Genomic DNA, 12,166 nt, shown 5'->3' on the forward strand with positions numbered 1-12,166 from the left:
GAACATCGCCCCTCGGTATACTTATACCGAGGTGTTTACATCGTGAGCCTCCCCCACACTTAGTTAATTTACCATAGCACTTCTCAGACACGACCATGATGAAATTTAGTCGAGGAATCTAGCTGAGGTTCTCAAGTTTTCACTTGGTAAAAGATGACCATGGTATGAATATACCGAGGGTCGATACCGAGGCTATGTATGCTCTTTGACTTAATTCATCAGGCCGTGTCTTTTTCAAGCTTTCTCTCACTTTCACCCTCAAGTTTCACTGTCTAACTCCTGAAACACTTAACAAACCCTTCAAAAAGCTTCAAATAAAAAGAAAAAGAAGATGAAAAACGAAATATGTACATGGATAAGCTTGGGGTGTCTCCCAAGAGCACTTTGTTTAACGTCGCTAAGTTTGACTTTTCATACCTTTTCAGGCTGATTTCAGTTCAAGTAAAGGAACTGAGGTAGCTCCCTCCCTTATTTCTGATGCCAAGTAATGCTTTACCCTCTGGCCGTTTACCACAAAGCCTTGTCCATCTTTTCCTTTCAAAACCACGGCTCCATAGGGTCTTACTTCAAGAATCGTGAACGGACCGGACCACCTAGACCTCAGCTTCCCAGGGAACAGCTTGAGTCTTGAGTTAAACAACAGAACTTGGTCCCCTTCTTTGAACTCTCTCTTGTGGATCTTCTTGTCATGGAGCGCCTTGGTTCTTTCTTTGTAGATCTTAGAGCTCTCGAAAGCATCTAACCGGATCTCCTCAAGCTCATGAAGCTGTAAAACCCTCTTCTCGTGTGCGGTCTTGATGTCAAAGTTCAGAAGATTCACTGCCCACAAGGCTTTGTATTCCAACTCAACGGTAGATGACAGCTCTTCCCATATAGCAAGTTAAACGGTGAGGTTCCAATGGGGGTTTTGTAGGCGGTTCTGTAAGCCCACAGAGCATCGTCAAGTTTCTTGCTCCAATCCTTCCTGGATGAGTTCACGGTCCTTTCCAAAATGGCCTTTATCTGACGGTTGGAAACCTCCACTTGGCCGCTGGTTTGCGGATGATAAGGGGTGGCCACCTTGTGCTTTACTCCGTGCTTCTTCAAAGGACTCTCAAGAGTCTTGTTGATGAAATGGCTTCCCCCATCACTGATGACTACTCTTGGTACTCCAAACCGTGGGAAGATGATACTCTTGAAGAGTTTTACCACCACTTTTGAATCGTTGGTCGGAGATGCAACCGCTTCAACCCATTTACTCACATAATCCACTGCTACAAGGATATATTGATTCCCATATGAGCTTACAAAGGGACCCATGAAGTCAATGCCCCAACAGTCGAAGACTTCTACTTCAAAGATTGGGTTTTGGGGCATTTCATTCCTTTTGGATATGTTTCCGTGCCTTTGACAAGCTTCACACCTCGAGACCACTTCCTGGGCGTCTTTGAACATGGTCGGCCACCAGAAACCGCTCTGTAGAACCTTGGCAACTGTCTTGAACGCACCTAAATGACCACCATACGATGAGCCGTGGCATTCTTGTAGCACTGGATGGATCTCTTCTTCGGCCAAGCATCGCCTATAGAGATGGTCCTTGTTAAGCACGTAAAGATACGGCTCATCCCAATGATACCTCATCACATCTCTAAAGAACTTCTTCCTCTGATAAGTATCAAGATCTGGTGGCTCTAATCCGCAAGACAAGTAGTTCACAAGATCCGCGAACCATGGAAGGCTTCTTTCCTTGATCGTATTGGCTTCCTCCACCTCTAAGTAAGACCGGACTAACATGAGATGTTCGTCGGGTAAAGCATCATCTATAGGGACCTGTTCTTCAATCCTCAGCCTTGAGAGGTGATCTGCGGCTCCGTTTTCAATGCCCTTCTTATCAAGTATCTCCATGTCAAATTCTTGGAGCAATAAGACCCATCTCAAAAGCCTCGGCTTAGCGTCCTTCTTAGACATCAGGTACCTCAAGGCTGCGTGATCTGTGTAAACCGTGACCTTTGATCCCACTAGATAACTCCTGAATTTCTCAAATGCAAACACAATGGCAAGCATTTCCTTCGCGGTGGTGGCATACTTTTCTTGAGCCGAGTCCAAAGTGCGGCTGGCATAGTAGATCACATGGAGCTTCTTATTTTTCTTCTGTCCCAAGACAGCTCCTACAGCATAATCAGATGCATCGGTCATCACTTCAAATGGTAAAGACCAATCAGGGGCTTGTACAATCGGTGCACTGATCAAAGCCTCCTTGATTCTCTTGAACGCTTCCTCACATTCTTCATCAAAGTTGAAATCCACTTCTTTGCACAATAACCTGGTCAAAGGCCTGGCTATCTTGGAGAAATCCTTGATGAACCGTCTATAGAACCCAGCGTGGCCAAGGAAGCTTCTTATTCCTTTCACAGAATTCGGGGCTTGTAAGTTCACCATCACCTCGATCTTGGCCTTATCCACCTCGATGCCTTTCTCTGATACCTTGTGTCCCAAGACAATGCCTTCTTGGACCATGAAATGACACTTTTCCCAGTTTAAGACAAGCCTATGCTCCTCACACCGCTTGAGAACCTGAGAAAGATTAGCAAGACATTCGGAGAAAGAGGAGCCGTATACGGAGAACTCATCCATAAACACCTCAACTTTCTCTTCAATTACATCAGAGAAAATGTGCATCATACATCTTTGAAAAGTGGCCGGTGCATTACACAAACCGAATGGCATTCTTCTATAAGCATAAGTGCCATAAGGGCAGGTGAATGTCGTTTTCTCTTGATCTCGGGGGTCTATAGGTATTTGAAAGAACCCCGAGTATCCATCGAGAAAACAAAAATAAGGATGATTAGCTAACCGTTCAAGCATTTGATCAATGAATGGTAAAGGAAAATGATCTTTTCTTGATGCAGAATTCAATTTCCTATAGTCAATGCACATGCGATGGCCGGTTATAGTTCTTTCTAGAATGTCGAGGCTGCTCGTGTGGAGCTCCAAAAACCTCGCCTCAGCTCCAAGTTCCCTCGGTTGGTCCAAAAGACACTTGTACACCTCGCTTTCCTCGTTCAAGTACCCGTGCTCGCTTGTTTCCCGCGTTAAGACCACTTGTAACGGATCCTCTGCGTTCAATTCTTCAAGGAGCTCATCAGCCAGCTCCTCCATTACCTCCACATAGAAAACCTGACCTCCAATAGTCGGTGTCTTCATCATTTCCTTCACGTTGAACTTCATAGTCTCGGAACCGATGTGTAATTCAATCATTCCTCCTCTCACATCTATTATGGCTCCTGTGGTTCCTAAGAACGGTCGGCCCAAGATGATAGGGTCTAATGGTTCCTCGTCCATCTCAAGAACTATGAAGTCCGTGGGGATTTCTATCTCACCGATCCTCAAAGGTAGATCCTCAAGCAACCCCACCGGTAATCTAACCGATCTATCAGCTAATACAAGAGAGATCTTGGCTGGCTTGTAGCTTTTGTATCCCAATCTCTTGGCCACCGTGTAAGGCATTAAGCTCACAGAAGCTCCAAGGTCACATAAACAGTTTGAGAACTTCAGGTGACCTAAAGCACACGGCAAAGTGAAGCTGCCCGGATCGGATAGCTTCCTTGGTATAGATCTTCTTTGTATTATGGCACTGCACTCATGGCTCAGTATCACCATACCCTGGAGCTCCTTTGTCTTGTTGAGGATCGCGTCCTTTAGAAACTTCCCAAGCTGGGGTATAGCTAAGAAAGCATCTATAATGGGTAAGGTGAGTTGCGTGTTCTCCAAGTGTTTCTCAAAGACCGCCTTGGCCTTGTCTAGGATTTTCTTTTTGAAACGCCCTGGGAACGGTATCTTGGGTTGATAAGGTGGTGGTGGAACATAGGGCTTTTCAAGCTCAGTTGTCTTTTCCACCTCTTTTCCTTTGTCCTTGATCGGTTCCTTCTCTAAGACCGCTTCTTTACAAGCATCGTCTGAGGCTGCCTCCCCCTCTAATTGCTCATTGGCCTCAATGAGCTTTGTCTTAAGCGTTGGAGTTTGTAATTCCTTACCACTCCTCAATGTGATGGCGTTCACATACTCTTTAGGGTTCGGCTCCGGTTTACCTGGTAAAGCCGGGCCTCTTGATGATGTAGAAGCTTGATTCTGCTTAAGCTCTCTGATATCTTGCTGCATTGTCGCGTGCTGGCTCTCAAACCTTTGCTGGCCCTGTAACAGTTGCTGTAGTATCCCACAGACGTCGTTCCCCATTTGATTCTGACCCGTTCCCTGAATCTGTTGTTGATTACCCATCGGCTGCGGATGGAACCCTGGTGGAAACTTGTGTTGCTGCGGTTGGTTGTTGAAGTTGTTACTCTGAGCCGCTTGATTCTGCTGAGTGTAGCCGTGCTGTTGCCCACTGAACTGTTGCTTGGGCTGGAAGGTATTCTGAAAAGGAGCCTTTTGAGCATAGCTTTGTTGTTGTTGTTGAGCAGGGTATACTTGGTCTTGAGGGTTAGCTACATTCGGGTTTCTGTATGAGAGGTTTGGGTTACTGTTGTAGTTGTTAAACCGCTGATACCTCTGCTGATTCCCTATGTAATTCAGCTCCTCTTGTGTTAGACCATCTTCATTAACATTGTCAAAACTTGGCCCTTGCTCATCAAACTCGCCTACAAAGTGTATTGGCTTTTGAGTCGCCATCAAAACCTTGTCAAGCTTACTCTGAAGCTCTCTTATATCCTTTTTCATGCGCTGTTCATCACTAGATCCCTCTGTACGGTTTGCTCTATCAAAGTCCTCTCCATACGTGTCATTGCACATGGCTAGGTTCTCAACTAGTTCCATTGCCGCAGTGATCTCCTTTCCAAGAAAATTCCCATTTGAAGCTGTATCGAGTTGGTTTCTGATCTTGGGGAGTGCACCTCGGTATAAAGTACTCAAGAGGGATGCCTCTGAGAAGCCGTGGTGTGGGCATTGGTTAGTGTAGCTTCTAAACCGTTCCCAAGCTTCACTAAAGCTCTCGTTATTGTGCTGCGTGAAACTTGAGATCTGATTCTCGAGCTTAGCCGTGCGTGATGTGGAAAAGAACTTTGATAAGAACGCCAGTTTACACTGCTCCCAGGTTTGTATAGAACCCCTCGGTATATTCTTTTCCCACTGGTGTGCTTTATCACCGAGGCTGAAAGGGAACAAGCGTAGCTTGAAGCTATCTTCGGAGACGCCATTTATCTTGGTTAAGTCCCAAACCCGATCAAATTGATCTAGATGCTCGAGAGGGTCTTCTCCAGCCAGACCGTGGAACTTTGAGTTTTGCACCATATTGAGCAGGGAAGCTTTAACTTCAAAGTTGTTGTTTTGAACTGGTGGAGCTTGAATCCCAGCTTGGTATTGGTGCGCATTAGCTCGGTCATTCTCTCCAACACAGATTGGAGGATGTTGTCTCTGAACTTGGGGCGGTGGCGGATAAACATGATGGGCTTGTTGTTCATTTCTATTCGCTTGGTGTTGGTTTTGCTGAGCAAGACGTTCGTTTCTTTGAGCCCGTTGCTGATTAACATAGGCTTGTTGTTCATTTCTTCCTGCCTGCGCCTGATTAGCCTGAGCCTGGTGCTCGGCTGCCTGAGCCTGTTGCTCCATTCTCTGTTGTTCTGCCATTCCAAGTCTGTCAAAGTGCCGTTCTCTCTCGCGAGCTCGCCTTTCTAATCTGTCGATGTTATCGTCGTATGGGAAAAGCGATCCTGTGCTCAGAGACCTGGTATTCATGCACCTGAAAACAAAACAAGAACTTGGAAAGAAGTTAGTAAAACAAAGGAAAGAAAAGCTTGAACTCAAGAACAAACAAGAGACTAATGCTCCTACAAGTTGGCAAAGGCGCCAATTGATAACTAAGAGTTTTCAGGCTCTTAGAAGGGTTATCAATCCCCTTGTCAAAGTAGTATAACGGGTGTCAAACCAAGCTTGTAAACGAGACACTAGCCTATGTCATTTGTTCACTTAAGTCAAGAAAAGATGATAAAAGTTTGGTGACGATGATTAACAGGCAAATGAGCAATAAAGTTAAATAAAAGCAGAGATTTAAACTAATCAAGATGCAAATAACAACAGGTGATTCAGATGATGGTAATGAATGATAAAGGCAGAAGCTTTAGACAGGATATTTGACTCGGGTGCTTCCAAGTTAGACTAAGGGGCTAATGAATCATTTTATCAAGCGATTTCATTTGACTTTGAACTCAAGGCACGTTAATCTTCTCATGAAGGTATTGAACGTCTAAACTGATCCTCTTTCATACCAAAATCCCTTTTGAGAAGCACAAATCAGTCAGCAATAAGAATCGGTTCAAAAACGTCATTTAAGAGAACAAACTATCACGCTCGCGATGAAAGACTCTTAAACCCTTAACCGAGTGGTTCAGACATTTCTACAAACACTTCTGATGCGAGATATGTCTCAGATCTGAACCTCAAGTAATGTGCTTGGATCCAGCTTAGAGATCTCGTCGGTTAAGGAATGAAACATGCAAGACTAGACACCTAAACCCATTAATCCACCTTGAAAGCACCCTAATCTACCTATCTAAAGCCGCTTAAACGACTATTCACTGATCATAACGAGCTCACTAAGTCCTTTGCAAGACGTGTAGCTAGTCATGATAAGGAGTTTGATGTTGGATGATAAAAGAAATAAAGAAAGAACAAGATTCTGATGCAAAAACGAGATATTAGATTAGATTAATCAATTTTCACAAAAGAGGCAAGTTCTTAGAGCTAAAAACAGATAAGAGATAAGATAACTAGGTTTTTAGTCTCAAAATGTATTTATAGCAAAGGGAAAGTGTCGCGGGTCAGCCCGGAACAAACCGGGTACTGAACCGCCTTCTTGGGTTGATGGGTGAGTGCCACGGTGTGTCGGAAAGTGAAGTCGAGGTCTTCATGCCGAGGCGTGCACGTGAGTCAGGATCCAGATGAAGATCTCGTGAAGAACACGTCAAGAACATGCATGAACCCTAGTCTTTGATCTATCCTCACATGTATGTTCTTGAGCCATTCTGTTCTTGATTCTGGGTTCGTGACAAGGGACCTCGGGATAAAATGTCGAGGGGTCATGATGTCGAGGTGCTTAGGAGAACACAGTCCGGCATGCACGCTGAGGTCATTACACCGAGGTGTACTTTCAACACTTACTCGTTTCCAGCTTCAGTTCTTACGTATGCATGCCTCGATCTAACCATGCCAAGGCTTTGGCACGAGGTCTAGTCCAGAATACTTCCAAGATATGAGCCTCGACTTGAGTGACGCCAAGGTAAGATACCGAGGCTTGTGAAAATACTTAGCGCGTATCGCAACTCTTTTAGGCTTGTATCGACCATGTCACCTTCCGGAAGCAGTAACTTTCAGCACACGACTCCAATTGCTCTGGGACCAGTTCCACAGTCAAGATGACTCAATAAGCTCGAACTTTGGTGAAGAAACCATCGGAGCTTGGGGAGTGGAAGGCTTCCTGGATTGAACATCTTTGCGCCGCATTGAAATCACCGGAAAATAGACTTTTAGACCGATGTGAACTCCGGAGACCCTATCTTCCAAACCTTTGCTCCGAATTGAGCGATTCCAAATGCTATGAGAATATCTTCCATGGATCTCGAACTTTGGTGAAGACCGGGTAAGCTGGTTTGGTCTAAAGGGGCTCCGTCCGCCATGATCTTTGAAGTTTGCCGTTCAGTTCTCGGGTACGCGCAATGCTGGTGAATGCTCCGGAAGCCATATCTTTCTCTCCACTGGTCCGAATTGGATGATTCCAACTGTTCTGGAATCTTTGCTTGATTATCTCCAACTTTGGTGAAGCCACCGCCAACTGATTCGGACCGGAAGGTTCCCCGGATTGCTGATCTCTGAATTGCGCGGGCAAGGACAACTTTTGGTCGTAAAAACCTTCCCGCGGTAAGAAAAATGGCCGAGGGCTGTTTACCGCGGTAAGCTTTTTGGTCGTAAAAATTCTTGCATCGGTCAAAAACTTGTCCCGTGGTATTTTTGCACTCGATACTCGATTCTGGCCGATCGGTAAGGTTTTTGGCCGGTAATGAGCGTCCGGTAAACATTTTGGCCGAGGTTTCCGACCAGCCGGTACGAGATTTGGCCGAGAAATTCTTCCAAGCGGTTTTCACCATTTTTGACCCTTTTCTTCACCGTTTTCTTTTCTGTTCCTCTTCTTAGGCTCTAATTGGTCTCCAAAGCTCCTGATAAAGACTTCAAAACATGCAAAACTCTTTGGGACCTAATGCAAGCCCTAAGTCCTATTTTAACGCCTAAAGACTCAATTTACATGAGAAAACACATGATGAGGACTCTATAATGCAATCTAAATGATGTAAAATATAGACATATCATGTATTCCATAGCTCCACCATCAAACTTCCATGGAGTGAGAGTTAAGACTTGAGAAGAAGACCCAAGAGTGAATGGTTTAATGCTTTTTGGGCTCTTGTCTTTGTACTCTGAACCATTGCCTTTATTGTTGCTGATCTCTTTCTCACCTGGTGTAGGAGGTGGAGATTCCAAGCAATCCTCATCATCACTAAAGAACTTCTCACCATCAATGAACTCAAGATCAAGCTCTCTTTGGTGTTCTTTCTTTTTCTCACAAGCAGCAAAAGGCTGATCCTTCTCTTTCATTCCACAAGTCCCAACATACGTCATCTCAAAGTTTTGAAACTCATCACAGAGACTTACAGACACATAAGCTGGCGGTTCAATAGCTTCTTCTTCTTTCTGAAGCTGTTGTTCGGCCTTTTCTTCAGCAGCAATCTGAACTTTGTCTCTAGAAGCTCCATGGACGTCTTTTATAGCTAAAACTTCAGTTCCAAGGGTCACCTCTCCACTGAGTTGCTCAATGTCCTCTTTGTCTTGTGAAGAAAGACCTCTAAGAGCAATGTCTTCTTGTGGACTATAGAGTAGGCGTTTTATCTCCTTTATAGCAGCTTCATGATCTGTGTTCTCCATGTGATTCACTTGAGAGGTTAAACTCTCTATTTTGTTGTGGAGATCATTGTATGAACGCTTTACTCTTGTTGTGAGCTCATCTTGTCCCTTCAGAAGTTGTTGGAACATGCTTTTCAGCTCCATTTCTTGAGGCTTTGAAGCAGCTTGCCCTTGTGGAACAGACTCTTGCTGAAAACAAAGCTCCACCTCAGTTTTACCATCTTGACAATCTTCAGTATCAAGCTCTTTGTATCTTTCATTGCTCTTGGCCAAATTCTCAACAAGTAGCTCTCCTTGTTCTATGGTAAGACTTGCAAAACGCCCATTGCTAGCTGTATCCAATGTCCATTTATGCTCTCTATCAACTCCCCAATAGAAGATACTAAGGATAGCTTCTTGTTGGAACCCATGATGGGGACAATCTCTAGTGTAGCCTTTAAGTCTCTCCCATGCTTCATCAAAGGTCTCATGGATTCTTTGTTTGAAGCCCAAGATGTCTTTCCTAGCTTGGATAGTCCTTTGTATGGGATAAAACCTTTGGAGGAAGATCATCTTGCAATCATCCCAAGAATTTACCAAGTGGGATGGTAATGCTCTCTCCCATTTGCTTGCCTTTTCTCCAAGTGAAAATGGAAACAAGATGAGCTTGATACTGTCTTGGGGCACTCCTCCAGTCCTAAATGTGTTACACAACCTCTTAAAGCAGTCCAAATGATCATATGGATTCTCCATGCCAGACCCCAAGAACTTAGTTTCTTGAATCAACCTAACCAAGCTTGCTTTGATCTCATAGGCCGCAGCTTCAATTGGAGGAGGGTGGATTCCATACCTCTTTTCATGAAAACAAGGAGTGTCACAGCTTCCAACTGTTGGCGTTTTCTTTGGAGCTTGGGTCAGTGCTGGAGGCAGTGCTTGAAGTCGTGGCTGTTGTTGAGGTTTTGGAACTGGAATAATGCTCTTGTGGACGTCTATCTCCAACAGCTCAATAGAACGTGTCTTTCCATTTCTCTTCTTGTGAATTTGGTACCTTTCAAAGCTCAAGAGAATCAAGGAAGACAAGTTAGTAACAATGAAAAAGAGAAAATTCATCATCTCAAAGAGATGCATGCTCTTAGTGATATACATTAACATGGTGAAAATAAAAGCTTAGTAAAACAAAAGAAAACAATGACTTGATCTCAAGAAGATCCAAAGTTCTAATGCTAGAATGAACTCTCCAATTGGCAACGGCGCCAAATTGATAGCAGGAATTTTTCAATCCTTGATCAATTCCTCAACTACTCATGTCATTGTAGCACTTGAGGTATCAATCCAAATGGAGAGATTCTAGACACTAGAACTATGAGGAGCTATCTTAATTCAAGTCTAACAAGCAGATGAGTTGGTAACAAGGTGATCTAAAACATAATACAAACAAAAACAAGCAGTAATTTAAGAACAAGCAACAAGACAACAAAACAAAGACTCAGATTCAAAACAAAGAGAAAGCTAAACCTCTAGATGTGATCATTGATTAGGGTGCTTTAGAGATTTATTCATGATGCTAAGAACAATAATGCAATGCAAGTTACTCTTCAGTCTAGACTTCAAAAGCAGATTAATTCATTCCCATGAAAATAATCTCTTTGTAAATCACTTAATCAATATTAATTCACCTTAAACAAGATCAATCAATCAACAAGCATAAAGTATCAAGTCTATGATGAACACTTGAAGAACATGCATGAGACTTGGCCTTTGATCCGGTTAAAGCTTTGAAACGTGAAGAGGATTTGTTTGTGATCTGGGTTGGAGAGATGAGGACCTCGGCATAACATGCCGAGGGGCTTGGTATCCGAGGTTTGTGTAACATAGGAGCTCGGCATAACATGCTGAAGGGTTCACACCAAGGTCTGCTTCAACACTTAGTCGTTTTGGGATCATTTTGGTGATTAAGGGAGCCTTGGTGTTGAAAGACCGAAGTCCTACCTCGAGGTATAGTCTCAAAGCTTCTTAAACATGCCTCCTCGGCATAACATGCCGAGGTATTCACGCCGAGGTAGGACACAACACTTAGCTTACAGTCGCATCTCTTAAAACCCGAATTGACTAGCTTCTATTATGTTCAGTGTAACTTTCAGCTCGTAACTCCAAATGACCTGAAACCAGTTCCATGAGAAAGATAACTCATTCAGCTCGATCTTTGGTGAAGAAACTATCGGCGCTTGTTAAGTGGAAGGTTCCCCGGAGGGCTCATCTTTGCAATGCATTGACACGATCAGAAAGAGGTTTCTAGACATGCGTCCATTCCGGAAACGTTATCTTCTTGATCATAGCTCCAAATCGAATTATCTCAAACGTTTTGGAAAGTAGACTAAAATATCTGGAATCTTGATGAAGGCACTGTAAGCTGAATTGGTCTGGAAGTGCTTCATCCCTCGCAATCTTTGGAGCTCACCGGGTCGGTCTAAAAGTAGCGACGAGACATGTGTGTCTTCCGGTGAGCTTAACTCTCTACTCACTATTCCAAATCCAATGATTCCAAGCCGTCCGAAAACTAGACTCATTTATCTAAAACGTCTATGAAGGCTCCGAAATCTAGATCGGAAGGGAAGGCTTCCCAGTAACGACGTCTTTGAGGTGTATCGGGTTTCTCCGGAATAAGTGCGAGACTTGTTTGTCTTCCGGTGACCATATCTTTCGGCTCCGTGGTCTAAATGCATTAAATCTAACTGTTCTGAACTCGTGGCGTAATTATCTCCAACTTTGATGAAGACTCCGACAGCTGAATCGGACGTCAAGACCTTCTGGTAACGTGATTTCCGAGACGTTTCTGCACTCGAGATTTTTGGCCGAGAAACTTAAATGCGGTACGTGTTTTTGGCCGAGAGATCTACCCGCGGGAAGGATTTTGGCCGAGAATCTTCGACCTTCAGTACAGAATTTTGCCGAGAAACCCAAAATTGCTCATTTTCACCATTTTTTATCATTCCAACTCCATTTCTTCATCTGAATCACATCCTCCACTCCAAATTGGCTCCAAAAGCACCTGTTTAATACTCCAAACCATGCAAAACTCTCTTGGACCTAATGCAATCTCCTAAGTCCTAAAACAATGCCTAAAGACCTAAAATGCATGAGATAAGACATGATTTGGACTAAAATATGTAGACTAAATGAAGCAATTTATGAATATATCAAGAGATCGTCTAGCCACTAATAAAGTTCCTTGAGCCGGAAGTTCCTCATGATCTGTCTCAGCCGC

General features: G+C 43.8%; 2 non-coding genes across 2 annotated transcripts; both read left to right on the plus strand.

The window, feature by feature from the left end:
• Positions 1-4,900: 4,900 nt before the first annotated feature.
• Positions 4,901-5,007, plus strand: LOC112085999. Its single transcript, XR_002899235.1, has one exon. It is a non-coding gene; the product is annotated as a small nucleolar RNA R71 (small nucleolar RNA).
• Positions 5,008-9,325: 4,318 nt separating this feature from the next.
• On the plus strand, positions 9,326-9,431 carry LOC112086005. The gene has a single exon (XR_002899241.1). It is a non-coding gene; the product is annotated as a small nucleolar RNA R71 (small nucleolar RNA).
• Positions 9,432-12,166: the final 2,735 nt, after the last annotated feature.

The sequence above is a fragment of the Eutrema salsugineum genome, unplaced genomic scaffold (genome assembly GCF_000478725.1).
Source record: "Eutrema salsugineum unplaced genomic scaffold, Eutsalg1_0 scaffold_25, whole genome shotgun sequence".
Taxonomy (NCBI): Eukaryota; Viridiplantae; Streptophyta; class Magnoliopsida; order Brassicales; family Brassicaceae; genus Eutrema; species Eutrema salsugineum.